Source organism: Ornithodoros turicata, unplaced genomic scaffold (assembly GCF_037126465.1).
Source record: "Ornithodoros turicata isolate Travis unplaced genomic scaffold, ASM3712646v1 ctg00001087.1, whole genome shotgun sequence".
Lineage (NCBI taxonomy): Eukaryota > Metazoa > Arthropoda > Arachnida > Ixodida > Argasidae > Ornithodoros > Ornithodoros turicata.
In genome coordinates, this window is record NW_026999462.1 from 177,580 (window position 1) to 205,243 (window position 27,664).

The window sequence follows — 27,664 nt, forward strand, 5'->3', positions numbered from 1 at the left end:
TGCGTTTACGGCTGCGTACGGCGTCTTACGTGTACCTTCGTTCCATCCGGAAGGATGTTGGCTGTCAGCAGACGTAAACGCAGCAGTGTGAACCAGCCTTGGGACACACCCAAAGAACAAACCCATTCATTGCCAAGTGTGTTATGGCCAAGAATTGTACTGTCAGCCCTGCCCTTGCTAGGCCCTACAAAAGCAGATCAAGCTAGCATGGCACGTAGTTATGTACATAGAACCTTGTGTGCCAGGTAAACACTGATTTGCATCATCAATTTCGATTAAAAAGCCCAAAATTGTGAAGCACTCTCTTCACCTCCCACACAAACCGATTTTTCCTCCTCACATCACCCTACTTTATGCTGTGTTCCAGCTCCTGAAGTAATGCGCGGTTTTGTGCGCCAGGTTTTCAAATGACATAAAAGCCAGTACACGCTAGGGTATATGCTAGGGGTGTGCGAATATTCGAGTTCTCAAATTGGAATCGAATATCAAACGCTCGAACTATTCAATTCGCGAATCGAATATCCAATATTCGAATTTTCGAATATTCGACTATTGCACGAATATGAACGACACAACCCGAAAGTGGCCTTCACCTGATGCTTCCATGCATGAGGTGAAGCCTGCTTTACGAAATTGCCCTTGCTGCAGGACCAACACAGGCGGGACGGTGTTTAGTTTGAGATAACGTTATTCAAAGTTAGTCGTGTAGATATCTGTGGAAGGGGTGGCGCCCTTCCCACATGCAGTTTAGTGGTGCCGACGAGGGACTTTGATTTGATGTCTGTGAGGTTGCCATTAAAAAGTTAGGACTCTCGAATAATGATTACAGCCCACGAACAAGAAGGGTGTCTTAAAGATGTCCTTCACGTCTAAAATTTCAGTAGTGCAACTTCCTAGGGCGAGTGCAAAGAAACTAAAGGGTGTTCATGGCAAAGCTGAGGCAGGATGCCAATTCGTTTGTTTCACAAATGGCCTGTGGTTGTCTGAAGCAATTACAGCCTCATCCGTGTAACGTGCTACTGCCTGACATAAAATTTTGAAATGAAGGTAACCACTCCAGTAAGTGTAGGCTCACCTGGAAAGCAGGATGCACTCTCATGTAAAATTAAAGAGTAGGGGCTTTTAGCAGAAGAATTGCGTGTCTCTCTTGTTACAGTTAATGCCAGAAAAATTACACTAAAGCCATGGGCCACAAAACGGAAACTTTTAGTGCAAAAGTCATATATTGTAAATTTTGCACGAATATTCGATATTCGATCTGGTATTTTTTCCCCCATTCGATTCTATATTCGATTCGACTTAAAATATTCGGATCCGCACACCCCTAGTATATACGTGCCCCAGCATGTAATGCCTCCCTGTTCTTGATCGATTGGAAGAAACTTTCTTGATCGGAAAACGTAGATACCCCTCTCATCTTAGGAGAAGGCAGTACATGCAGTCTGCAGAGTGTAAAAGTCACTGTCCTGGGGTTGGGTTTCCTAGGTATTCGTTTCCAGACACACCTAAAAAGATTCCAATGAAGTAGTTAATAAAGTTCACTCGATCCTTAGTCCTGTACAACTCGCTGCAGCGGTGGGGTGCATGTACAGTAGAACCTCGTTAAGTCGTGTGGACATGGGGAAAAATTTGAATCAAGTGACCCTGCGCACATGGTGAAAGAAAATATACAGTCACCGACCGATTTTTCGGACATGCTCGATTATTCGGACTCGTTCGCGGAACGCCAGCGGGTCCCACAGAGGTGATGTATAAGAACGTCCAAAATTTCGGACTCCGTGCAGCTCCGTCGCTCGATATTTCGGACTCTGTTTGCCCAACCCGCGAAGTTCTCTCTTGGGGTGACGGAAAATGTTGGTATCATCCGAAATTCGTATCAGAAGAAATCAACCAACTAAAATATTGAGGCAAAATAATAGGCAGTGATGATTGTTGATTTTCCATTCCTCTGAGTAGAAGAGGTCTGTCGTAGCGCTTTTGCATCTCGCCCACGAGTCGCGCAACAGCGCTGTAAAGCGAGCTTCACCTAAAGCACCCACGCGTTAGGTGAAGCCGAATCTCGGACTTGATGACGGCGGTGCCTCTGTCAGCGTGCTTACAGTGACGAAATGTCGCTTCGGGAAATAGAAGCTGATGTTATCAGGCAGAGCTGGAAGCGGGTTAGGAAAGCATTGACAAATTTTTCCAGGTTTCCTGTTTCCACCACGACCTACTAGATTATAACTAGAGCCTGAAGTTTTAGGATTTTACCCGATTCTTCCCCGAATTGAAGGTTACCTCTTTAGGGTGGAACCCGATTTTTACCCAGCAAATTGCCCTCACTGGGATGTCTGTAGGAATGCACTAACTTACTTGTTTGGCAGAAAAATGCAGTTACATCACCGTTTGTACCAAACCGCTACAATTAGTTTGAATAACTGAGCCCGATTTCTCCCCAAATTTAGAGTACTGGAAGTTTTTTTCACCCGAATTTGCACGAATTTAGTGTGCACGTTTATTTACCCGATTTTTACACCCCGAATTTAGAAAAAAATATTTCCCGAAAACTTCAGGCTCTAATTATAACATAAGAGAACTGCTGTTCTGAAGCTGGAATACATAGAAAGGACAAATACATACAGAGCCTCCAATGCCTAAGAAATTAACTATGAAAGATGAAAGTTACTGGAAAGGTTAGCCAGCTGTACGGCTCGAACTCTCATCTTCTGCTGGATTACCGATTAGATTATAACGACCATGTCATAATCGGCAACCCCCGCGAGGAGCCCGTACCGCACAATCCGCTAGGGGGCGCTACTCATTGGCCCGCAAGGTCTACGTCGTGATTGGACGACGGAAATTTGAATTTTGAACGTGCAGAAGACGACGTACAACTACCGTAGCAGACGACAGCGACAGTTCCTATGAAAACGCGTAGAACGACGATGATAACCAACTTCAGGATAAAACATCTTCCGTGGGATATCCGCCGCTTGTACAAACATACTAGCGTAAGCTGAAGTACAAAGTCTCGTAGAAGTTGAGGAAGCAATACCCGGGCCGATGAGTAGTGCCACCGCCAGCTTCCAAAAGTGGCGCCAGGAAGGGGTGTCTGACATGGTCGTTATAATCTACAGGTTTTCGCTGCGATTTTAATCCAAGTGCCAGCTAGATTAATCCACGTGCCATGCAAATTTTATGGGGCATGGATTAATTTAGCTGGCACTTGGATTAAAATCGCCGGGAAAACCTGTAGCAGGTCGTGGTCTCCACAGGCAAGAAGTGTATTTCGAAGTGGATCTCAACAAAGGCACGAGAGGAACGCAAGTCAAAATGCGGTTCACATAATCTGTAATGGCAACACAGCTGGGTGACAAGGAAGAGTGAGGAGGTTGCATCGCATGATTGACTGCTCGGGAAGGGAAGTCTGCAAGCGCGTAGCTTTTTATGGAAGGTTGTTGTTGCGTGGGTTGATTGGAGATAATGAAATTCGGTAGGAAACTTGCAAATTAAGTGGGATGCGGGCCCAGTTTCCTTCAAATTATGAAGTCATGTTGCAGCGCGTGAAGATGGGGATGCGACAGTCCTTCAAACTGATCAAAATTTTGAATTAACGAGGTTCTACTCTAGGAAGATTCAGTGTGTGTCTGAAATCAATATATCTTAGAGGTATGAAGTGAAGATGCTCCCTTGCATGAAGTGAAGCCTGCTCTAAGAGGTTGCCAGTGCTGCAGGGCCAACACAGGCAGACCGTTGTTGTTTAGCTTAAGGTAACCTTGGCAGAAGTTAATTGTGCACACTTCACCGGGGGAAGGGACAGTGTCCCTCCTACGTGTACTTCAGCGGTGCCGGCGGGGGATTTTGATTTGATGTCTGGGAGGTTGCCTTTAAACAGTTGAGACTCTTAAATGATGCCTGCAACCCCAGGAACAAAAGGGTGTCTTAAAGATGTCCCTTACGTTCAAAATTTCAGCGACGCAGCTTCACCAGGCGAGGCAAACACGCTCCAGCAAAGAAGCTGAAGGACGTTCATGGCAAAGCTGAGGCAGGACGCCAATTTGTTTGTTTCAGAAGTGTGACCTTTGTATGTTCAGAAACAGTTACAGCCTCATCTGTGTAACATGACACTGCCTGTTTAGCACTGAAATCAAGATAATTGCACCAGTAAGTGTAGACTTGCCTGAAAAGCAGGAAACGCTACGATGCAAAACAAGAGTAAGGGATCCACACGGAGGAATCGTGTGTGTCTCTCTTGTGACCGTTAATGCCAGAAAAGCTACACTAAAGCCACGGGCCACTATTGCAAACTTTAGGGCCTACCATATTGTAAAATTTCCACAAGTATTAGGTTCTATTCAAAATTCTTTCTATCCCCAAACCTTCAGTCCTATTCCACTTCAGATATTCGGATTTGCACAGCCCCAAATTGGCCCGTAGCTGATGAGAAGGCAACACGTTGATGCTGTTTCTGTGTGTCTGCGGCATTATCTTTTGCTGCTGCTTTCTAGTTCGTTGTGCTGATTCACCAATCACTCAGACTTTCCGCATTAATGCAGTACTTTTGGGTCCTGAGTCTTAGTTTGGGTCCTGAATGTTATTGTGAGACTGGATTATTTTAAGGTTTGAGCAACTGATACAGTGTGTACATTTTCTTTTAAGGTTTTTCCGAAATGCTGCAACTTTTTTTTTTTTTTCATAATTTATGCTTGTTTCTGACACCACCTAAATTGTCAAGTTGTTGCTGAGGTTACGTAATATGATGAAGTGCATATTTTGGCCCAGTGCTGTGTTAAGTGAATGTGGGCAGGAATATTTAATGTATGGTGTAGCACTAGTTTCTCTAAACTGTGTAGGTGTCCCAAAACGGTGTATGCCCCCGTTTGAGAAAATCGGGTGAAAGAACAGTTGCTTAAAACATCTGAATGGACTTGTTGGTAGGTACTGCAGGCTGCGTAGCGCTCAAAAGATGGCAAACGGATGCTACCCATGTGGGTTCGTTTGTGCTCGTCTTTTGCGCGCTGTGCACTCTGCGGAAAGGATAATGCCATTCGGGATTACGGTTGGCTAAAAGTGTGTTACGCGGTGAGATTGTGTTTTAAGGGAAAATGGAAGACACCAGTTTCATGCTGAACTTTTCTGTTCTTGTACCACATTTTGCTATTTCACCCCATTTTCTATACCTCCCGTTTAGTTTTAGGACAGGAAGGACAGCAGTAGCGAAAGTTATACATATTCGCACGTTCAGGGCAAAAATCTGATTATCTAACACCTTCAGGGTCGTCATTTGCGTTCTGATAAAAGAAATTGAACCCAAATACGTTTCGAATGCGAGTATTGCACATTTGCAGAAGAGGTCCGCCACGACCAAGATAAAATCTCCACGCTGCCTCTTTGGCACAGAACCAGCTTCATAAATCACCACCACGAGGGAAAGCTAAAAGTGAAAACAAAACTCATTCTGGAGTGTTTCTAGCATCTACCAAGGGCCACCACTTGTCCGTATCTGTCCGTGTTAGGGACGATTATTTTGTCATAAATGCGTCATTTAGGTATTTGCAAAAAAATTGTACTGCGAATACTGAAACTCGTCCATGTGCGACGTAACGGCTGGCATCTGCGCCAGTGGTGTGGCCGTCGGGGTGGCCACACGCTTACTAGAGACAGTGTGAATGGCTGAGGCCTTAACTCCTCTAATATCAGAGTTGGATGACCTGGTATTTACCACAGTCCTTGGGAAAAACCCTCGGTTTTGCATAGTTTTCTTACTCTCGCGGAGCCGCAGGTGAATTCCATTGAGCGTTTGGGAAAGAAAAGAGAAAGCGCGCAGCTAACACTCATTGCAAGAGCAATCCGTAGCCGAAATCATAAGTGCAAGGAATGAACAGCACTCATCATTGTATGCACGAAACGAATCACTGCTGTGAGGTCGTGTATTCTGTGGCTATCCTGGGCAGAACGACGGCCGATGTGTGGAAGGCCCTCGAAAAAAAAACCTCCAACTTTTGTTCCAAAATTGATTGTGAACCACAGTGTTTGCATCTTGCCAATTAAGGCACATAGAAGAGCAGTTCCCTTTTTGCCAATACTCTGATGTGCAATACGATACATACGATACAATGCATGCAGGTTGAGTAATGAGTGGTGCCCCTTTAGCTCTTTTTCCCACTCTCTCCTTTCAGCTGGCAAGTACTCTCCCCCCCCCAGAAAGTAATGTCGGTCAGATAAATTTGCTTAGTACTAGTTGTGTGGTGGTCGGTATGGTACCGTATTTTTGTTTTGCTTCCAGTAGATCTTTTCTGCTGGAGTTTCTTACCTTTTTTTTTTTTTTTTTTTTTCCTTTGTGTGCCTTGTGTGAGCCTGCTTCCCCTTCCCTCTCCCCCTCGCCTCTGTTCTTGTTGTGTTTCAGAAGCACTTTGCTCAAGTTGTGGGTTGTTCTCCCCAGGGTTATGCGTGGCCGTTCTACAAGCCTGTGGACGCAGACTTGCTGGGGCTCCACGACTACCACGACATCATCAAGCACCCCATGGATCTGGGCACAGTCAAGGTAAGCGCCTGCATACTCTATACCAGTGTTTCCCAAAGTGTGGTCCGCGGACCCCTGGGGGTCCGCGCGAGTGTCCGTGGGGGTCCGCGACCGTCTCTCACATTTCAGTGAGCATTTTCGTCCCCACAAACACGCGCTCGTACATGCTGCCCGATTTCCAAACACCCAGAACTTCCAAAATTGCTACAAGCATGCTTCAACGGCTACCTTGTAATTTATGATACAAAAATCCTGCAATGCACGTTTGTCCGCGTCATACACATACAAACAAGAAGAAGAAACCAGTCCGGAATCGTTTCTGAAGCTGTATCGAAAGCTCGCAGCAGCTGATGAGGTTGCTGGTTATGCACTGGCTGTGACGGTGTGCGTGTGTGTGTGGGGGGGGGGGGGGTTCCGTGAATTGGTTCTCATCGCTTCCGGGGGTCCGTCACCGCCAAAAGTTTTGGGAAACACTGTTCTATACGGGAAAGCCCCCCCCCCCCCCCCCCCCCCCCCCCCCCCCCCCCCCCCCCCCCCCCCCCCCCCCCCCCCCCCCCCCCCCCCACGCTGATCGTCTTTTTGCCGCGTGACGGCCGACTTTCGTGTCCCCGTCCAATCCACATAGTCCGATCATACCCCGATCATACCCCGAAAGCAAGTGACAGAATGGGGGTGCAATTATTTTCTTGGTGCAGCTGCCATGGGTGCATATTTTAGACGCGCAGTCTCGGATCCAGTCTACTAGTCGCGGTAGCAACTCTTGCGCGCTTACTTTGCTCACTGTCAGTCTTTGTCACCCCAGTGGTAAGGGCCCGATCGCTCCAGACGTGTTCATTTCAGAATCTGAACTCCAAATAACTGTGGTCTTTGTGCCGATCTGTGGCACCAAGGATGAGTCGCATGTCCTCTTACAGTGTCCCCCTATTCTATCAACAACGATCAAGTCCCACCTCTGATGTTGCGGACACATCGTGCTCCAAGTTCCGTCTTTTTCCAACCATTTGGTGACGGGGTAACGCGTTCAGAAATCGACGAAAACTGAGGAATTCATAAATCGCGGGTTCACAAATCGAGGGTTGATTGTGTATACGAGATTTTACTCGAAAAAAGCCCTTGAAAGGAAACCAGGTTTCTATCCTCCATTTTTATAAACAGTAATGTATTTATAACCTGTGTGCACAAAACGAGACATTGCAAGCGTTCTAAGGGGGTGCCAAGGATGCAGGATAGAATCTGGCCCCAGGGTGCATGCAATTCAGTGGCGAGGCGCAGTGCGAACAAAATCTCGGCTGGTTTCGCACCCTCGTGCGGCTCATTCACATTATTTGGCTACCAGTCCGCTGAATGTTGAAGTTTGCAACTGCTCCACACATAGGGCCTGACTTTTTAGGGTTAAACCCGTATCCGCCCGATATTTACCCCCCGAACGAAATCTGTAAAATTCGGGTTTAACCCGAATCTACCCGAAAACATCCGGGTCGCGTGGCACACTCGTAAGTGTGCATTAAAATAAAGTTTGATAACATTGCTAAACATTAGTTCCATGATAAGACAAATTTTTATTAAACAAAAAAAAATCACCCGAATACACCCGAATTTCTGACGACAGAATATGCCGTAACGGGATTTAACCCGAATACACCCGAATTTTCAAATGAAAAATATCACCCGATATTTACCCCCGAATTCGGCCAAAAATAAAACCCGAAAAAGTCAGGCCCTATCCACACACCACAATGATTACTGATGCTTTATCCAGATGGGCAAGTATTGCGGGGACACCCATATACAGTTTGGGCCTTTAATAAGCTCTGATGCAGTAGATGGTGGTCTGGTGGTGGTAGTGTCAAAACGAGCGCTCGTTTGCTTGCAGCAAAAAATGGACAATCGGGAGTACAGGGCGCCGACGGAGTTTGCTGATGATGTGCGGTTAATATTCACCAACTGCTACAAGTACAACCCTCCAGACCATGAAGTTGTGGTGATGGCAAGAAAGCTGCAAGTGAGTTTGAAAGCCTTTTTGTTCTTCTCATTTTGTATCTCTCCGAGCATTGTTGTTGTTGTTGTTGTAGCTTTTTGTTGCCACTTGCAGTGCATCTCCCAATTTTAAAGGGTCCACGAAGTGATTCCTTAGAAATCAGAGTTCTTCGTGGAGAACAGCTGGCTATTATTTTAAGTATACAGTGAACCCTCGTTACTATGACCATGGTCGTTCCCGAAAATTTTGGTCACAATGCGGAATTGTCATATTAACCGGGGGGATTTGCAGAGGTTTCACAGCATTGTTCCCCAAGAGTATGGTCGTAAAGCGCGTATGTCAGATTATCGGGGGTCATATTAACGAGGGTTCACTGTATCCTATTATTGCCATATTGCATTCAACGGACTGCATTCATATTGCATTGCGGACTGACGTGGCCTTTGCTCACTCCAAGGTTGCCGGCGTTGGACGTCACAGCCACTTTCTCAGTATTTTTTTTTTTTTTTTTTAGTTAACATATCTGTTGTTCTAACCAACGATGAGTTCATACTCCACATGGTGCATGGATTAGTGGCTAGGAATGCACTGCGTATGCCTGCAGAGGGTTTTGATCTCTTCGTGGTCCCTTCAACTCTTTCCCTTCCGCCGCAAAAATGGCCGTTTTTGGGTGGTTTGACAGATACGGTAAAATCTTGTTTGTTCGGCCCCCGTTAATTCGGAATTCCGGATAATTCGGCTCCTCCAGTTGGTCCAGTCAAAAGTACCACGTATTTCTGTGGCAGGAAAATTCAGCGGGCTCCACATAAATGGGATTTCGGGCCCCGTTAGTTCGGCCCCCGTTAATTCGGAATTTCGGATACTTCGGCTCCTCCAGTTGGTCCCGTCAAAACTACCACGTATTTCTATGGCAGGAAAATTCAGCGGGCTCCGCATAATTCGGATTTCGGGCCCCGTTAGTTCGGCCCCCGTTAATTCGGAATTTCGGATAATTCGGCTCCTCCAGTTGGTCCCGTCAAAACTACCACGTATTTCTATGGCAGGAAAATTCAGCGGGCTCCGCATAATTCGGATTTCGGGCCGGACAATTGGCTGTCGCCAACAGGAAAAAGAGCGGCGCAACCTCTGCCACTCAGTTACGTGAACAACATGGGTGTTGACAACACGTGTTGAAGACCCTGCAGTTTTCCATTTTCTTGAAAACCTTTGATTTCTGCATCTTTCTTTTTTCTTTTCTTTGTCTCTCATAGAGTTGTCAGTGCAAATTCTGCTTGTCAGGATTTGGAACTTCATTTGAAAATCGCAGGAGTTAGGACTCATTGCAATATTGTTCAGCTGTCGAGACCACAAGTGCACAAAATGAACGGCACCTTGCGTTGTTTTCATCACCCTTCCTTTCTGTTCTGCGATCTTTAATAATCGGCGCTCGTAAATTGCGTTCGTGAATGGGTCGCTATTGTGCAGTCCCGATGTATTTGCTCAGGTTGTACCTGTTGCTTATAAATATTTTTTTTGAAATGTCGAAACCCTGGTTATAAACAATTTTCTACAGCCCACAGCTGGGCATTGAAAAGTCCTCAGAATTTTTGCTCCAAAATTTAGTGGTAAATCATATTCTCAGCTGTTTGTCAGTCTGCGCACCTGTGATGAAAAACCATGCGCGTCAGCAGATTTCCCCCTAGTGGCGAAATCTCGCGCTTTGCGTGCCCCGCCGGTTCTCGGCGGGCATAGCGGAGGCACACGTTTCGCCGGGGGAAACGGGACGATCGACGTTTTTCTGAGCTGCCGTAACGGACGTGACGGCATTGAAGGAGCGTCCCTCCCCGCCTGCTTTCCTTTACAAAGAACAATTCCCCGCAGGACGTATTTGAAATGCGCTACGCCAAGATGCCCGACGAGCCGCCGCAGAGCGACCCCACGCCGACATCCCAGGGGGACAAGGAGGACGACTCGGACTCGTCTTCCTCGTCGAACTCTTCTACGAGCGGCACGTCGACTTCGAGCGAGTCGGAGGACAGCGACGAGGAGCGGGAGCACAAGCTGCAGCAGCTTCAGGAGCAGGTGAGGGTGCAGGGTCACTGTCCGTAGTGGAAGGGGGAACGCTGTGGCAGGTGATGAAAACCTTGCGTGTCATCTGACTCTGCCGTCGGAGGTGGCTCGGATCCTCCTTGGCCTTCCTCTGAAGGCTTGGAGCGATTCCGTCCGTCTTTCGGTGGACGTGATCAGAACGTCTTCCATTCTGATGCCCGTGTTAGTTGTGGTTGTGTGCAAGATCTGGAGAAACCCGCACCTACAGTTCGATCGTGCCGATGTTTAAATATTGCTGTCTGTCTTGAAGGATAATCTTCCTCGAAGGAACTGCTAAAGTTGGCTTCGTAAAGCGTTTGTTTTTAGTTGTGGTGGATCGTGCAACGAGTAACTTGAGGGCTTGAGCGAGAGTGAGGACCGTGGCTGTCACGAAACTGTACTGCATGAGTATTGAACGAACGAAATATTCCCGGTGAAAGATGGAAGTCACTGAAAAGGTTAGCCAGGCTGTAGGGCTCGAACCCACGTCTTCTGTATTACCGGTTCCATTTCCGATTCCAGCCTCAGAACATATCAGTTCTCTCAAAATATTCCCGTCGCAGCACTCGTCACGTGTATCGGGAGGGTGAAGGAGGGTGTCTCGTGCACGGAAGATACGGGGGAAGGGCATTTGTAGGTTTCGGAAATTTGCTGCAGGTGTGCTAATTGTGGGAAAACCCTTCTCGGGAGCCTGACGTTGCTCCTCTAACGAAATAGTTTTACGGGGACGTGCAGTCGTAACTTTGTGCTGAGCTCTACGTTGCCGTAATAGCCTAACGTGCGGACCTGCTCTTGCGGCCCTCGAGATTGGCCAGGCCCGGTACTGCTTGAAAAGTACAGTTTCCAAAACACGCCACACGGATTGCAGTTAGCCGTGCCTCGAGAGAAATATTTTCGACGTCAGAGTAATTTTAAATCGCTACCTTTCTTACGCCCTCAAAACTTGCTGTCCCCCCTTTTTTTTTTTCCCCCGCTCGCAGTTGCGGAAAGTGACGGAGCAGATCAGTCTCCTGGCGGCGGAGAGCCGAAAAAAGGACAAAAAGAAGAAGAAAAAGAAGAAACCGAGAGGAGAGAAGGAGGAAACTAAGGACATTAAATTAGAATTGGAACCCGCCCTGGTGGGGACGCCGGACGTGAGCCTGGGCCCGTCTGGCCCGGCAACGTCGGTGGCGCCGGGATCCCTGCCGGGCGCCCAGGGCCCGCCAGTGCCTGCGAGCAAGAGCTCAAAGTCCTCCAAGAGCAGCAAAAGTGGCGCCAACGCCACAGCTGCGGCTCAAGGGGGGAAGGGATCGACGGCCAGCGCGACGGGAGGGAAGTCTGCGCAGCAGAAGCGGCAGCGCTCCAACAGCAAGTCATCTAAGAAGAGCAAAAGCCTACCTGCGTTTGATAGCGAAGATGAGGATCACGCCAAGCCAATGTCGTACGACGAGAAGCGGCAGCTCAGCCTCGACATCAACAAGTTGCCAGGTGAGTTATTCTTGGGGTTCTCTCGTTTTTCGGGTTAAACCCGATTTTTCGCGATAGATCATATCTAGGGCCTGACTTTTTAGGGTTGAACCCGTATCCGCCCGATATTTACCCCCCGAACGAAATCTGTAAAATTCGGGTTTAACCCGAATCTACCCGAAAACATCCGGGTCGCCTGGCACACTCGTAAGCGTGCATTAAAATAAAGTTTGATAACATTGCTAAACATTAGTTCCATGTTAAGACAAATTTTTATCAAACAAAAAAAAATCACCCGAATTCCTGACGACAGAATATGCCGTAACGGGATTTAACCCGTATACACCCGAATTTTCAAATGAAAAATATCACCCGATATTTACCCCCCGAATTTGGCCAAAAATAAAACCCGAAAAAGTCAGGCCCTAATCATATCGAGCGGAGATCGTAGTGCCTGATTTCTTCCCGAGTTCTCGTGCGTTAATAGCACCCGATCCTCCTTGGAAACTGGTTCAGGAGGTGCGGGCGGTGCAAGCGAATGGAATGAAGCTACTAAGTTTGTCTGTCTGCCCAGGCACAGTGAATTGAGGTGGGCAGCTCAACAAATAATACCAGGGTTGGTTGATAACCTACTGAAGCCGCGGCTGTGCTGAACATCATATGGATGTGTCACAGAGTATGATGTGGTTTCGCTTGCCTTCGAAGGGGTGGGCTTCAATGGAGGGGAAGTTAGCTTCATACGCTGTACTAGCTTTTGAGTTTTGATTACCAAATGTGTAGGGATACGTTCAGAGAGGACCATAACAACCTCGAAACTTGCTTTGTAGCTGCTGCGATTCATGTTCATTGCTGTTATCACAACGTAGAAAATTCAGGCACACAATCTAAACAAAACGTTGCCACGCGTAAGAGTTTGCCCGTGCAACAAGCTCACCTTTGTTTGCTCATTTTTGTTTACCTTTTTTGTTTAGGGAATAGCAAGCCACCATGCTGCATGACTGGCCTTTCCCTTTTTTTGGCCAATAACGCCCCCACACACACAAGCAGAAAAATAGGGCAGCTTCACTAATAAGTCGCCTTTAACAAAAATATGACAGGGTCATGAATGAGGCCGCTATCCCTGCTACAGCAAAAAAAAAAAAACTGTCCTTACATTAAATTTGTCCAAATTTTTCCTTAGTTGCTGTCGTGCCATAAAACACTAAAAAGCCCAGTATGTGCGCGAGTGACGCCATGAATGTGATGATGTCCGCTCTGCCGAATAAAACTTGCGCACTGTTTGACGTTGAGCGTGATGAGGCACGTAGTATAGAATGTGTTTGGCTTTTTGTTAAGGACATTTCCAGTTTGGTATATTTCTCCACATCTGAAGTGCTGTCATTTACGACCTTGCTATAGAGACTGTATCGTTAGAGGCTGAAGTTTTGGGGTTTAACCTGATTCTTGCGCGAATTGAAGGTTGCCTCCTTAGGGTGAAACCTGATTTTTACCCGGCAAGCTGCCCTCACTGAGACGCCTGTAGGAATGTGCACTAACTTGTTTGGCAGCAAATGCAGTTGTATCACCATTTGTACTGAACCAGTTCAGTTAGTTTGAGTAGCTGAGCCCAATTTTTCCCGGAATTTAACGTACTGGAAGTTTTTTTCCACCCGAATTTGCATGAATTTAGAGCACATGTTTATTTACCTGATTTTCTTCTTTTTCTTTTTCTTTTTTTATTAGCCGAATTCAGAAGAGAAAAATTTCCCGAAAACTTGAGGCTCTATGTATTGTTATTATCGTTACCGAGGCATCTGTATATCGTAAGTGTTAGTACGTGTGCCTTTGTAAGTGCACTGAGCATGCCAGTTTTGTTTTTTCTGCAGGTGACAAGTTGGGTCGAGTGGTACACATCATCCAGTCGCGGGAGCCCTCCCTGCGAGACTCCAACCCGGATGAGATTGAGATCGATTTTGAGACGCTGAAGCCATCCACCCTGCGGGAACTGGAGGCCTACGTGGCTTCGTGCCTTCGCAAGAAGCCCCGCAAGCCCTACTGTGAGTCCCAATTTGTTTCTCTCTCTCTGTGTGTGTGTGTGTCACTCTTTTTTAACGCCTGACGCGACCCGTCCACCAGCCTCAAAGAATAAAGTGGCGGGCAAGTCGAAAGAAGAGCAAGTGCGTGAGAAGAAACAAGAGCTGGAGAAGAGGCTGCAGGATGTCAGCGGGCAGCTGGGCACGGCCGCCAAAAAGCCCATCAAGAAAGGTATGGGTCACGCAGAGCGTTGCGCTTTTTTCTAGGGGTGTGCAAATCCGAATATTTTAAGTCGAATCGAATATCGAATCGAATGGGGAAAAAAATTCCGAATACCGAATCGAATATTCGTGCAAAATTTTCAATATGTGACTTTCGCACTAAAAGTTTCAATTTCGTAGCCCATGCCTTTAGTGTAATTTTTCTAGCATTAACTGCCACAAGAGAGACATGCAATTCTTGTGTTCAAAGCCCCTACTCTTTAATGTTACATGAGAGTGCTTCCTGCTTTTCGGGTGAGCCTACACTTACTGGAGTGGTTACCTTCATTTCAAAATTTTATGCCAGGCAGTAGCATATTATACGGATGAGGCTGTAATTGTTTCAGACAACCACAGGCCATTTGTGAAACAAACGAATTGGCATCCTGCCTCAGCTTTGCCATGAACACCTTTTAGTTTCTTTGCACTCGCCCTAGGAAGTTGCACTACTGAAATTTTAGTTGCAAAGGACATCTTTAAAACACCTTTCTTGTTCGTGGGCTGTAGTCATTATTCGACAGTCCAAACTTTTTAAAGGCAACCTCACAGACATCAAATCAAAGTCCCTCGTCGGCACCGCTAAACTGCATGTGGGAGAGGCGCCGCCCCTTCCACAGACGATGTCTACAAAACTAACTTTGGATAACGTTATCTTAAACTAAACACCGTCCCGCCTGTGTTGGTCCTGAAGCAAGGGCAATTTTGTAAAGCAAGCTTCACCTCGTGCACGGAAGCATCAGGTGAAGCCCACTTTCGGGTTGTGTCGTTCATATTCGCGGTATAGTCGAATATTCGAAAAATCGAATACTGGATATTTGATTCGCGAATCGAATAGTTCGAGCGTTTGATGTTCGATTCGAATTCGAGAATTCGAATATTCGCACACTTCTACTTTTTTCCTTTCTCTCTCTCTCTCTCTGTATCTGGGTTTTACCTCAAACGACAATGCGTATTGCAGGGTAAAAACGGGTCTAACCTCGCATATTGACTCTTGTAATTCAGCCACTCTTGGTGAACAAGAGTGGGAAAACTCTGGGGCAAAATGATTGCACGCACAGGTTTGTCGGTTTGTCAGATGGTGGGGGACGTGTCGGAGCTCCTTTCGATGAGCACTGCTGGATAAAACTATTCTTTTGTGTTTTTATTCCATTTGAAGGGTTATTCTGAGTGCTAATAGATAGAATGGCTCGAGTGCAGGCTAGCTGGTGGATAAACCAAGGTATATCTAAACAGGTAGCGTAACTCCCATTGGCCCCTGTGTCTTCAGAATGACGCCATGATAGAGACAGTCAGCGACATCCATCCATTGCGCGGGTTGTAAATAAATGATGTCAGAGATGATGTCAGCAGTATGAATAATAAGCGCCGCATAATTAGCCTATGGCTAGGGCCTGACTTTTTCGGGTTTTATTTTTGGCCAAATTCGGGGGGTGAATATCAGGTGATATTTTTCATTCGAAAATTCGGGTGTATTCGGGTTAAATCCCGTTACGGCATATTCTGTCGTCAGGAATTCGGGTGTATTCGGGTGATTTTTTTTGTTTAATAAAAATTTGTCTTAACATGGAACTAATGTTTAGCAATGTTATCAAACTTTATTTTAATGCACACTGATGAGTGTGCCACGTGACCCGGATGTTTTCGGGTAGATTCGGGTTAAACCCGAATTTTACAGATTTCGTTCGGGGGGTAAATATCGGGCGGATACAGGTTTAACCCTAAAAAGTCAGGCCCTACCTATGGCACGTTTACATTCGCGCACTTCGTATGCATTGTACTCCCCTTCCCTGACCGGACCATACTAATCACCAGGGCAACAATACCAGACGAGAAGAGAGAAAAATAAATCATATCAGGTTTAGTGACACATGTCAATTCCAAATACATACAGTTATCGCAGATTTTGACAACTCTAAACACTAAAGGTCCATTTCTCACCTAGAGCTATATGTACACATAGTGATTATATGTTTGCATTTCTTCAATGGGTGGCCATAATGGGTCCACCGGAAAAAAAAAAAGACATGACATTGTTGGTGCACAGCTGATTCCTGCTAGCACTCACGCCATGACCAAATCTTTTTTTTTTTTTTTTTCGCGGGGCCAGCAACAGCGGATTCATTGTATTAATCTGTTCACACGTACTAATTTTGGTCTACAGTTCCGAGATGTGAGCGTAGCTTCCTGTTTAACCCAGGAAGTGTAAAGACTCCGTATTACAATGCACGGATACAGAGATTCACGGATAAACACGCCCACTGCGACACATGCGCAAAGGAGCAGGATGAGGAAATGTACTCGGGTGGTAGATGATTTCGTATATGTGCACGAGTGGGGCGACAGATTGTTTTTTTTTTTTTATATATATATATATTGAAATTATGCATAGCTTATTAGTACACACACAAGCCCATGTTGTAGAGGGTCTTTTTTTATTATTATTATTATTATTATTATTGTATCTCTACTACCAACACCCAGGATTGTTTGCGCCTCATGATGGTAGCCTTGCTGATGGGTCTGATTTGGTATTTTCGCTTATTTTCGCTACCAGTTTGGATATACCTTGGATAAACTCCATGATAGGCAAGCTTGAGGGATGGGCAAGGACACGTAAACAACGCAAACACGAGGGCTCAAGACGTTTAACACACAGACGGTGCATGGGAGACAGAGAGGGGGGAGTAGGGAATTGCAGGAAGGTTGTTTACGTGTCTTGCCCGTCGCACAGGCTTGCCTATCATGGAGTTATTTTTGAGTACTCGTCACTTGTCTGTCTGTCCCGCTCACAAGCCTTTTAGGCTTAGGTGAGTCACTCGTTTTTTTTTTTTTTTTTTTTAATTGCAGAAAACTTCCAATGAATTGAATTATTAATATTGTTATTATTTCCAATTTTAAATGTTATTCACTCGAACATGATAGAAACTGATGTTCTGAGGCTAGGATAGCTTAGCTGAATTGGTAGGGCCCAGCACCGGCAATCCAGAAGGTGTGTGTTCGAGTCCTACTGTTGGCTAACCTTTCATTGTTCACAACTTGTTCGACTCACAAGCCTTTCAGACTTGGGCGGGTCACTTGTATTTCTTTTATTGCAGAACCTCGCATTATTGTTATTATTATTATTATTATTATTATTATACAAGTGTGTCATAGCGTTGTGAGGTGAACATGACTAAAGCGCTGGCGCGTGCCCTCCCTCTTTCAGAGTCTGAAAACTCTCACGTGGACGTGGTGGGCGGCCCGAGCCGGCTGAGTGCCAGCAGCAGCAGCTCGAGCGACAGTGACTCCAGCTCCAGCTCTAGCACGAGCAGCTCCTCTGACAGCTCAGACTCTGAGTCAGGTTAGCTTCCCCCCCTCCCACACACAGAAAACGGCCGGGGATCGAAAGAAGGCAGGGAAAAAAGGGCACATCACGAACGTCGTAGGAAAGCCCCCCCACAAGTGGTAGAGGCCCCCCCCCCATCCTCCTCATCTCTTTCTTCTCCCTGCACGGCGACGACGACCCCCCCTCGCGTCTCTCATAAGTTATTTCTTTCCGATGCACGACCGAGCGAGGGTGGAAAGGAGCGGTGGCGCGAAAATTGTTGTCGGGGACGGAGGAGAGGGGGGACACACTCTTCTCCCGTGCCCAGGTTCAGTGTCGGTGCTGCCCATATGCATACATTGTATAGTATATAACGTAGAAGAATTTGCATGGTGTCTACCGTTGACGCGATCTTGGCTGCCTGCCTGCCTTTCCCCTCCCCCTCCCCCCGACACCGTAGGTGTGCGGGAGGGGGATGCCATTCGGAGCAAGCGGGGGAAAGTGACAAAGGGATATGTGCAAGTTCCTCCCATTCTGTAAATAGTCTTCATTCACAGTCACTTTTCTTCATTGGATAGTTTTTATTTTTATTTTTCGTGGCATTGCGGGGGAGGGGGACTTAGGCCAGGCTTAAAGTGAGTGAATGGGGTGGGGGTGGTAAGGATTTTGCTGTCCTGCTAGCCGGTGAGTGCAGTGTTCTTGCGAGGCCAGCCTTTTTGAGCGCAAACAAAGTGTGTTGCTCGAGGTGAATGAGCGTGGATGTGTGTGCCTGAAGGTTGTGCGAGCGTGGATGTGTGGCGGATGCGTGCTGGGTCTTGCCGTCGTCTCACGACGTGCATCCTCCGGTGACATGAGTTGGTGGAGAGAGGAGGGGGAAAAAAAAATTCCCGCTTTGAAAAGGTGGGAGGGGAGGAGTGTGGAGGGATGGGGGGTTTGTCTTTGGGGGCATGTAGTCTCTGGAGTGTGCTGCCCTCGCGTGTGTTGCCGACGGGCAGCGCAGAGCCTTTTTCTTCCTCCCCATGTTTGTTTTATTTTACTTTTTTTTTTACTCTTCCTGAGTGACAAAAATTATGGAAGGAGGAGGTAGTGTGGGGTGGGGCGGGGAGGGGCTGTTGTTTATCTTCCCTCTCCTCCTCCTCCTCCTCCAATTTTTGTCTCCCTTGTGAGCTGGCCTCTCCAGAACACATGCACTCATTTGGTGGCTACAGGTGTTTGTCAGAGGGTGTAAAATCTTCGCAGATTTAAAAGAAGAAGAAGAAGAAAAAAAAAAGCTTTGTTTCTCAATCCATGCTCCTCCCTACCCTCAAGAGGGAAAAACTTTGTTCGGTACTAAAAAAAAAATTTTTGGGAGTATTTGGCGTGTGTGTGTGTGTGTGCAGTCGGGGGCTCTCTCAAGGTCAGATTGTGCCATATTGGTGTCCTCGAAAGAAGTGCCACTGTTAGTTCCCCCGTGCATTATAGAAAGAAGAAAGAAAAAAAAAAGTGTTGTGGACATGCATGCCCCTTCACAGCAGAGGTGAACAAAAACACACCCGAGGTGTTCCTTCAGCAGGACACCTCGAGGACGCTGACCGCGCATACTTGCGCGGTCTGTGATGCAAGCCGTGCGTGCCTTGACGTGGCATATTCCGTTCCAGCCCTGCCCCGCCCCTTTACTTCTTTTTCCTTTTTGCTGTAGGGTGTGCGGATTTGGTACCGACGCAGTTGTAATGTTTTCCCCCAGTTTTTGTTTTTACACTGAGCTGGCACAAGTTGGCTACACGAATGTGCTTGTGTGACCGAGCAGCATGCACCACGTTGTCGACGACGGGTCGCGAAATATCGAGAGGCTGCTCTCTTACGTCTGCATTGATGTGGAAGGACTGTGCACACATACACGCAACATTTTTTTGGTGCTTTGGGAAATCAGATTATTTTTATATTTTTCTTTCTCTTAACCGAAACCTTGCCCCAGTTCTGACAAGTGCAGAGAGCAATAGCCGTGCAATGGATTCCCCGTGTGGTTGGGGGGGTCCCGTCTCTATCTCTCTCCCTCTGCATTCTTCCTCCTCACGCACCATTGTCCGCGAGTGTGAGAGAGAAAAAAAAAAAAGAACACGAAAACCCTGTGACAGAGGCGGCGGACTCATCTCTTCGTGCGAGGACCTCCGGGGGGAGGGTGCTTGACTCTCTCTCTCTCTCCCCCGCCGTGTTTTTTTTTTGTGTCAGGATTCCGTGGAAACGGTTTTTGTGTGTGTGTGTGTGTCTTCATGAGCTGCACCTTCATTGTACATTGAACTCTCTCTCTCTACCCCCTTGCCCTGTTTAGGCTCATTAAGTTTCCCTTCGCGTTGTACATTTTTTTAGGAGACTTTTGTACTTTTTTTCATTGCAATATTGTGTTCAAATAAAAGCGAACAGAGTAAGGTCTGACATCATCCACTTGATATAATAAAAAGAGAAAAGAACTTTTTATACCGTGTGTGGGCTCTGACTCGAGTTTGATTGTGAGCGTGGTGTGTGCGTGTGTGAGATTTTTATTGTTATTTTTTTTCCTCGCAAAGGCTGGCCTTGATAGAACTGCTGTTCTCGAGCGTAGAAATTAGAAGAGTTTTGGGCGAGCGCTCTGCGCTGGCCTCGCTCGACTCCTTCCTTACTGTGGTAAAAAAATGACAATTCTTGGGTGGTTGCACAAACCTAGTTCTTGCGGCTGGCATCATCGAACGATACAGGTTCTGGAAGAGATGGTGTTTGCGTATGTCCATAATTAAAAGCGCGCAAACTGATAACTCGCGAAGATATACGCCTGTATCTCGAACAAAAATGTACAAAATGTGGCAAGTTTTGTCGTATCTGCAAATATCTGCCACACTCTGGGTGAAGGAGTGCGAGAGTTGTGGAAAAGAACGTGGACACCCGTGCCTGAAACCCGTAGCTCTGCGGCGGATAATAAAATTTTCTGTGAAGTGGGACTTACGAATCCGCAAGATCCTGTGGCCCAGGAGGGAACGATCAGAAAACGGAAGTTCCAGCATTCTCCACGAATCGCAGTGAATCTCGATTTATTGCGTGAGATATATACAGGTTGTGCGGAGGTAAACCAAAGCAAGATTTGCACGCACAACTCATTCTCTGCTAGTGCACGATGGCACTTTTATGAGTGTGAAAGCTATAGGAAAACTTAATTTATTATAACAAACTAATTTAATGCCAACTGACACTCCAGGAAGTGTGAGGTGAAGCCAACTTACAGAATGGTGATACACGAAGGAATGCGCATAGTTCTGTAATATACTGAATACTGTATTCCACTAAAAAAAAAAACAAAGTTATGCGGGATATGGCAAATTTTAGTGAAATATGCATGTGCAAGTGCATGCAGCAGTGCATGCTTTACATATCCTTATCGGGACAAAAGTCTGATTATGCAACGTCTTCGGAGTCCTTATTAGCATTGTAGTAAACTAAATTGATGCCAAATATGCTTCAAATTGGAGTATGCGTACTTGCAAAAGAGGTGTGCCATGGCAATGTGACAGCGGTGACAGAGATAAAACGCCATCAGTTCTATAAATTGCCACCACAATGAGAAGCTAAACTGAATGTATAGTGTTTATACTATCCAGCAGGTGTCTCCACGTGTGCCCCGGAGCAGAGCCATTTATAGGGAGAGTTTGGCCATTCTTTGATCTTTTGCCGCCTCATGGGAGGAGCTTATTTTGACGTTGTCGTCGTTGGGCCGCCTAAAAAGCCTGAATCCGAGCGGAATCCGCTTATCAGCCATCTAGTCTGCGCCATATTGATGCTGTCCGCCAGCTGGTCGACACCTTCGTGGTCGTGTTCTACAGGAATAACCGGCTTATGACCCACTGGCACCGGTGATAAGGGGGGCTTTGTTGCCAAACAGAAAGAGTTCAAGGACGAAAGGCTTTCGAAGCAAGAAGTACGCACGTGTCTTCTCTCCTTGGGTTGTAAACAACGATCAGCATCAATATGGCGTCTGTCACCGGCTGACGGCTGGATAACCATAGAGCACGACGAGGGAGGCCGCTCAGCTGTGACGTCGCATGACGCGCTTTAAGTTAGGCTCCTCCCAATGGCCAAACTCTCTCTATAAACGGCTCCGGAGGCTGTGTGGCGTAGCTCGCAAGCCATCTATCACCTGCGATCGACACTACGGGCGCAGTATGGAAAGAGTTAATGGTTTCTTACACACTCTGCAAGATCATTATAAAAAAAAATCAATGAGAACTCCTCTTTGGCACTGTTTAGAGGTTGTCCCCTCCCACTGTGCTGGAGCAGAACCCGGAATAATCGTGAAAACAGTAAACTTAGGGACAACCTCGTACCCAAAACTGATACATTAGAAACTGAAGTCACTGTTCAGTTCAAGTTGAGAAGTATTCAGCTGTTCCTTGGGCTTAATCTTTTTAAAAATCGAGGGATGAATATTGGATGCTATCCGAGAAGCTGGAATGTCTGGTTGCTTTCTGGCTCTGAAATCTAGTGAAGTCACCTTATAGGTAGGGCCTGACTTTTTCGGGTTTTATTTTTGGCCAAATTCGCGGGGTAAATATCGGGTGATATTTTTCATTCGAAAATTCGGGTGTATTCGGGTTAAATCCCGTTACGGCATATTCTGTCGTCTGGAATTCGGGTGTATTCGGGTGATTTTTTTTGTTTAATAAAAATTTGTCTTAACATGGAACTAATGTTTAGCAATGTTATCAAACTTTATTTTAATGCACGCTTATGAGTGTGCCACGCGACCCGGATGTTTTCGGGTAGATTCGGGTTAAACCCGAATTTTACAGATTTCGTTCGGGGGGTAAATATCGGGCGGATACGGGTTTAACCCTAAAAAGTCAGGGCCTACTTATAGGGTTTATTCGCATGACATCATCCTCAGGAAAGCACCGCGGTCGCTAGCAGATTTTCCGCGGTTCACGTAAGTCCGCAGGTCGATTGTCCAGGCTTTCACCCACATCACATTCACCGTACGTGTGGTGTTTCAAGGTTACTGTACCGCGTGAATATTATTTGCTGCACAGTCCAAGTAATTTTCTATGTTTTCAGCGTTAATAGTCCTCTAAATAGCGCATAGCAGGGAATGAGAACCGGAACCAAACTTCATGGCAGTGATTTGGCCTTTTCGCAGCTAGTGCAATCTGGAGGGGGGGCGTCAGTGAATATACGTACTCTATTATGATGATCCTTATGGATGAAAAAGGAGCTGAGAAACGGAAAACACTGTAAAGAGAAACGAAGTTACTGCAACAGCCTCCTATGATTTGCTGCAGTAGAAGCGCTTTCTACGTGTGAAAGCATAGAGTTTTCTGGGAGCCTCAGAAACACGTGTTAACCCTTGCAGAATCAGCTCCAGCTGATTTGTTGCCAAACTTTTGGTTTCCAGTGTCGTCAGGTGCGGGTTGAATATCTCTAAAGGCCATCCGAAAACAACGACACTCTACAGACTCTGTCACTGTATCCACTGTTGCGGTGTGCAGCTGCCTGATCCATTTGCGAAGCTTCAGCAGCTTGCGACAAAACTACACATGCATGAGAAAAATTTGTTCGTTTCAATTGATTATGCGGCATACCTGTCTCAAATATCGTAAAATTCTGATCGAATCATCTCGGGGAAAATAAAATACGGAGAAATTTACACTGCCGTAAGTTTGTTACGATAGATGTGTCTGTGGTTCCATCCGTTTCCACACAGTGTGCAAGAGATTTTGGTCCCACGCAATATCCATAGGTTCAATTGGCTGCTTTCCGCCTGCAAGCTCGAAATTTCATTGTAATAAAGTTGACTTGCCACCCACCCTACACTATTGCCCCCACATCTCTACGCCTTATCGTTCGCTCCAGTTACATACAGCGAGATCTAGCGGAGGTGGGCACGTGCCTCGTAACGGTCCCTGGTGACAAGTGACAAATATCTACGGGGAGTAGAAGCAAGTTGTTGCAGCCGTGACAGGGCCTCCTTGTTGCTCGAGTGGTGGCGCTGCCTTCGAATTTTGTAGAGTGTTCCAGGATCCGGACTTAACAGTTGCAAAGTCGAGCAGCAGCAGGGCACTCTAATTAAGTCACCACCTTATTCGAGGCTGTTCTTTCGTTTTGCAGACATGATTGCATCGAAGCGCTTTTAGTGATCGCAGACATATTAGCGCAGTGCAGCAAGAAGTGACGCGAATAAAAATGTCGCTCAAAATTCGAATTTGAAGCCTGTGACATATAAAGGCTCACGTCAGCCCTCCACCTCCTGACTGCATATACAGTCGACCGGCATTTATCCTGACGGTTCCGTTTCCTGTGAAAATGTCCGGATAGCGGGGGAACCAGATAAATGAAACACGAAAATCCAGAGTGATTAGGGTTGGCACCAGGCCGCTATTATACCGGCACGGCCGGTTATTTGCGCGCTCTGCCGGTTGCCGGTAGGAAGGTGATACCGGCAGCCTTTTGCCGGTATTTGTGGCTCAAGACCTTTTATAGGGGCTCTTACGGGGTTTTCCCTTCAACATTCCACTACAGCTTGAATAAATCTGGAGCACAGACTCAACTCCACAGCCACCAGTTTGTTTTCTTAGTTATCATTATTATGATCATTCATTGTTATTATTATTTTCATTGTTATTCATTACCTTTGTGTTCGGAGGGGACAAGAGCAGTGGTTGTGCAAAGCTGTTGGTGGTTGTGTCGAGCCAGCTAGGACGTCCCTCACCCACTTTCCCTTTCCCACGAGCCTTTCCTCCTTTCCATCTATTCCACCTCCTCTCCCCCAGCCGGTATTTTTCACTCCGAAAGGTGGCAACCCTAAGAGTGATCCTAAAAGGACATCTTTATTGAGCATTGTCGTCCATCCATTGTCATCTGTTTCATTCTAATACATGCATCTAGTTCTTGCAAAAAAAAAAAAAAGAGAGAGAGAGAAAGTTCTTCCTAGCAACACCCTCTTTGTGTCGGTAAGGAGGAGGCCACGACCAGGGTTCTCGACCTCGCTTGACTAAGTGTGGGCCCGGTGTCCTTCCTGGACAGTGACCAGATAACTGAAGCCGATTGTTGAGTATTAGTCACTTCCGTTCCCAGGAATACTCGTCCGAGTCCGGAAGCTGAAGTCCGGATAAACGAGGGCGAAATACACTGGGAGAAATCCGTCCCCCGTGCTTTTTTTGTCCGGATAGCGCAGGATCCGGATAAAATGAAGCCCGGATAAACGCGGGTCGACTGTATTTAACGTTGGTATGGGGAGAGGGCACCGTGGCACAGAGAAAACTCTCTGCCCATGCTTGCAAACAAACGGGCCAATTGTAGAATAAAAAATATCAAGTAGCCACCATACGAAATAGAAATGAGCTTCTTCACCAGAGTTGCACAGGGAAGTGAACTTGAACCTACTACGGGCCAGTGAAGGGTAGGTGGAACAGACTATTTGTGCACTCTGACAAGATGTGCTGAAGGATGTGCAACACTCCATCGGCGGAGGAGACGGGATCTAAAGTGCCGCGCTGCAAGTGTCGCTGACAAAATCACAAAATTCCCCGTTGACATTGGCACATTTTCTTACCAAAAGAACAAACAGACTATGTAGGAACGCTTCTAAAAACAAAAACAAACAAAAAAAATGGCAGATATAATGCAAGTTACGGTGACGTCAAATCAACGAGAGCGACGGGGTTGTTTATTTGAGATCACCTGTCGCGACTTGCATGGTTCGCCCTGTCGATTGTAGTCCGCAACAAGGTCGTCTGTATGTACGTACATACCAGGGATCACAGTGGAAACTGAACCCAAACCAAAAACCGCTAAAAACCTGTACTTTTTGCTGAACCAAAAAATTTTCTTCACTCGTTGAACCGAACCGGAAAAGGTTTAGACGGTTACCACAGTTCGTGGAACGGTTCAAAAGTAATGTGCGGTGTCAGAACTGCGATATACAGAGCTGGTTGAGTTGTGTTGCAAAACAAATTCGAAACTAAACAAAACAAAACTGCAAGCCGTTCAGTTGTGTAGTTAATGAGGTCCGGCGGTGCTTGTTGTCACCAGCTCAAGTAACACCGATAGTTCGTCGAGTGCTTTGGACACCAAATGCAAGTTGAAATGATATTCTAAATATAATTGTGTTGGAGATCATGCTGTGGCGAGTCAAATTTCTTCCTCCCAAAGGAGAAGTAGTGTTTGACTACGGGTTCGAGAAGGCGCTTATTGGTCCAACAGGCCTGAGCCAACACTGAGCATGCGTGCTATGTAATGTTAAATCGCACAATTGTGATTTCGAAGTTGCTTTTGTTTCTTGTCTTTGTGAGGTCGGTAACTGTTAGCTGCCGCTGATGAACACTTGCTGCGAAGAAAGCGCTAAAACATTTTCCGTAATTCCCTTACATAATATTTTGGGCCGCGAAAATAACATCCAGTCCCTGAGCAGGATGTAAAAAGGTGTATACAATGAGTGAACATAGAGAGTACAGCAGTGTTGCACCTGAAATGCATATATGTAACACACTGTGCTGTTGTGAACCACTGCTGTGTCTGCAACAACAGCAAAAAAGTACATTTGCGTTATTTGAGCATTTAAAAGGATGCGCTTGCTTTTAAAACCAATGGCAGTCTGCTCAAAATTCACTTTCCTCAGCCGGTTTAAACTGATTCAAACCGATCTTTGGCGCTGCTGCGGAGCTGAACCCGAACCGAAAGGGAAAAAAAAAAAAAAAAGTTCCAATCCCTGGTATTTGCACTTCCTATGATGACCCATAATGCTGCTATTCTCCTCCGCATACACACGCAGTACCGTTTCCGCTGCTGCTGCGAGCGATGAGGAGCCAGTATGCACATGGTGCACAACTCTTTACGTGATATAACGTGTGAACCTGCAACCATCGCCGCCACTTTTTTCTGAGGCACGTGTTCAACAACGTCACGGCCAGCGTGACCCTCAAAAATGACCAGTCTGCAGAGTGCGCCATTTTCTCGTTCCTCCGCTTCATCCCGCGCCACGGGAGACAACGGTTTTCAGTGACGTACGGGAGAGAATCTTCACGAAATTGAGCCCTTAACAGCTCTCGCTGTTTTTACACAAGGCGGTAATTATTTCACTAGAGTTGACGCTCTTAGGTATTGGTAATACAGTCAAACTGCTTTACAACGAAACTCAGGGGACAGCAAAAAAAAATTGCAGTAAAGGTATTTTCGTTAAAAAGGATGTCCATTATTGGACCTTATAGGGCTCCAGCGGGACCGCAAAAAAATTTGCTGTAATTGTATTTTCGTTAAAAAGGTGTTCGCTATAAAGGAGTTTGACTGTACCGGTCCTCTCCAAACCTCTCCAGAAGTAGGCCAGTGTCAAACACACGTAAAATGTACATAACAGAGACATGCAAGGACCAGCACGTCTTTTGACAGTGGAATTCGTAACGTCCTGTGAAGGCCATCTGAACAGCATTCGCTTAAGCTACATGTTAACGTTTGCAGTACTTAGCACCTACAAGCTCAGTTGCATCGGGGCTTATATGTCCTCATTCTTAAAAGACACCTTCTTCATTTTACGTCAGCACCCTTCCTCCGAAAATTATGCAGTCTGCATGTATAACCAGTAACGAAAGCCACCCATAGTGAACGAGCACTTCCATTAGTATCGCGTGCAAATACGATAGGAATACCAAATTAAGGGGGCTGTGAACTAACTAACTGTTTCTATCCGTTTCTGCGAATTCTAACTGTCCTTTTGTTTGGTGTTTCGACATTTTAAGCTTTAAATGAGTTGCGACATGGATCATCCCAGGTTGTCCAAGATAAACGTAAAAGACGGTTCCTTGCAACCTGCCTTGAATGTAGGTTCCACGGAGAATAGAGCAATGGAAGCGGACGAGTTGGGCACCACATTTACCGAAACTCGTGCGACTCCGACATAACCGCCCTCGCCACCGCCAGTGAGTCAGCACAGAATCGTGTGTTCGAGGGCATGTGTCTCGCGAAGTACAAGGCGTAGAAGAATGGTTCAGTCTTCGTCGGTATTCTGGCACGATGTACAATGCGCCCATGATGTAATGAACCGCGCCTGTGAAAGTGTCCCATCCCCTTTAACTGCTGTAATCACGTCAGCTTTCTCTTGTTCT

General features: G+C 46.4%; 1 non-coding gene and 1 pseudogene across 1 annotated transcript; both read left to right on the forward strand.

Moving 5' to 3' along the window:
• LOC135376425 (bromodomain-containing protein 3-like) overlaps nt 1-27,664 on the forward strand; it is a 64,518-nt pseudogene that overhangs the window by 16,570 nt on the left and 20,284 nt on the right.
• On the forward strand, nt 10,587-10,727 carry LOC135376430 (small nucleolar RNA SNORD10). Its single transcript, XR_010417685.1, has one exon. It is a non-coding gene; the product is annotated as a small nucleolar RNA SNORD10 (small nucleolar RNA).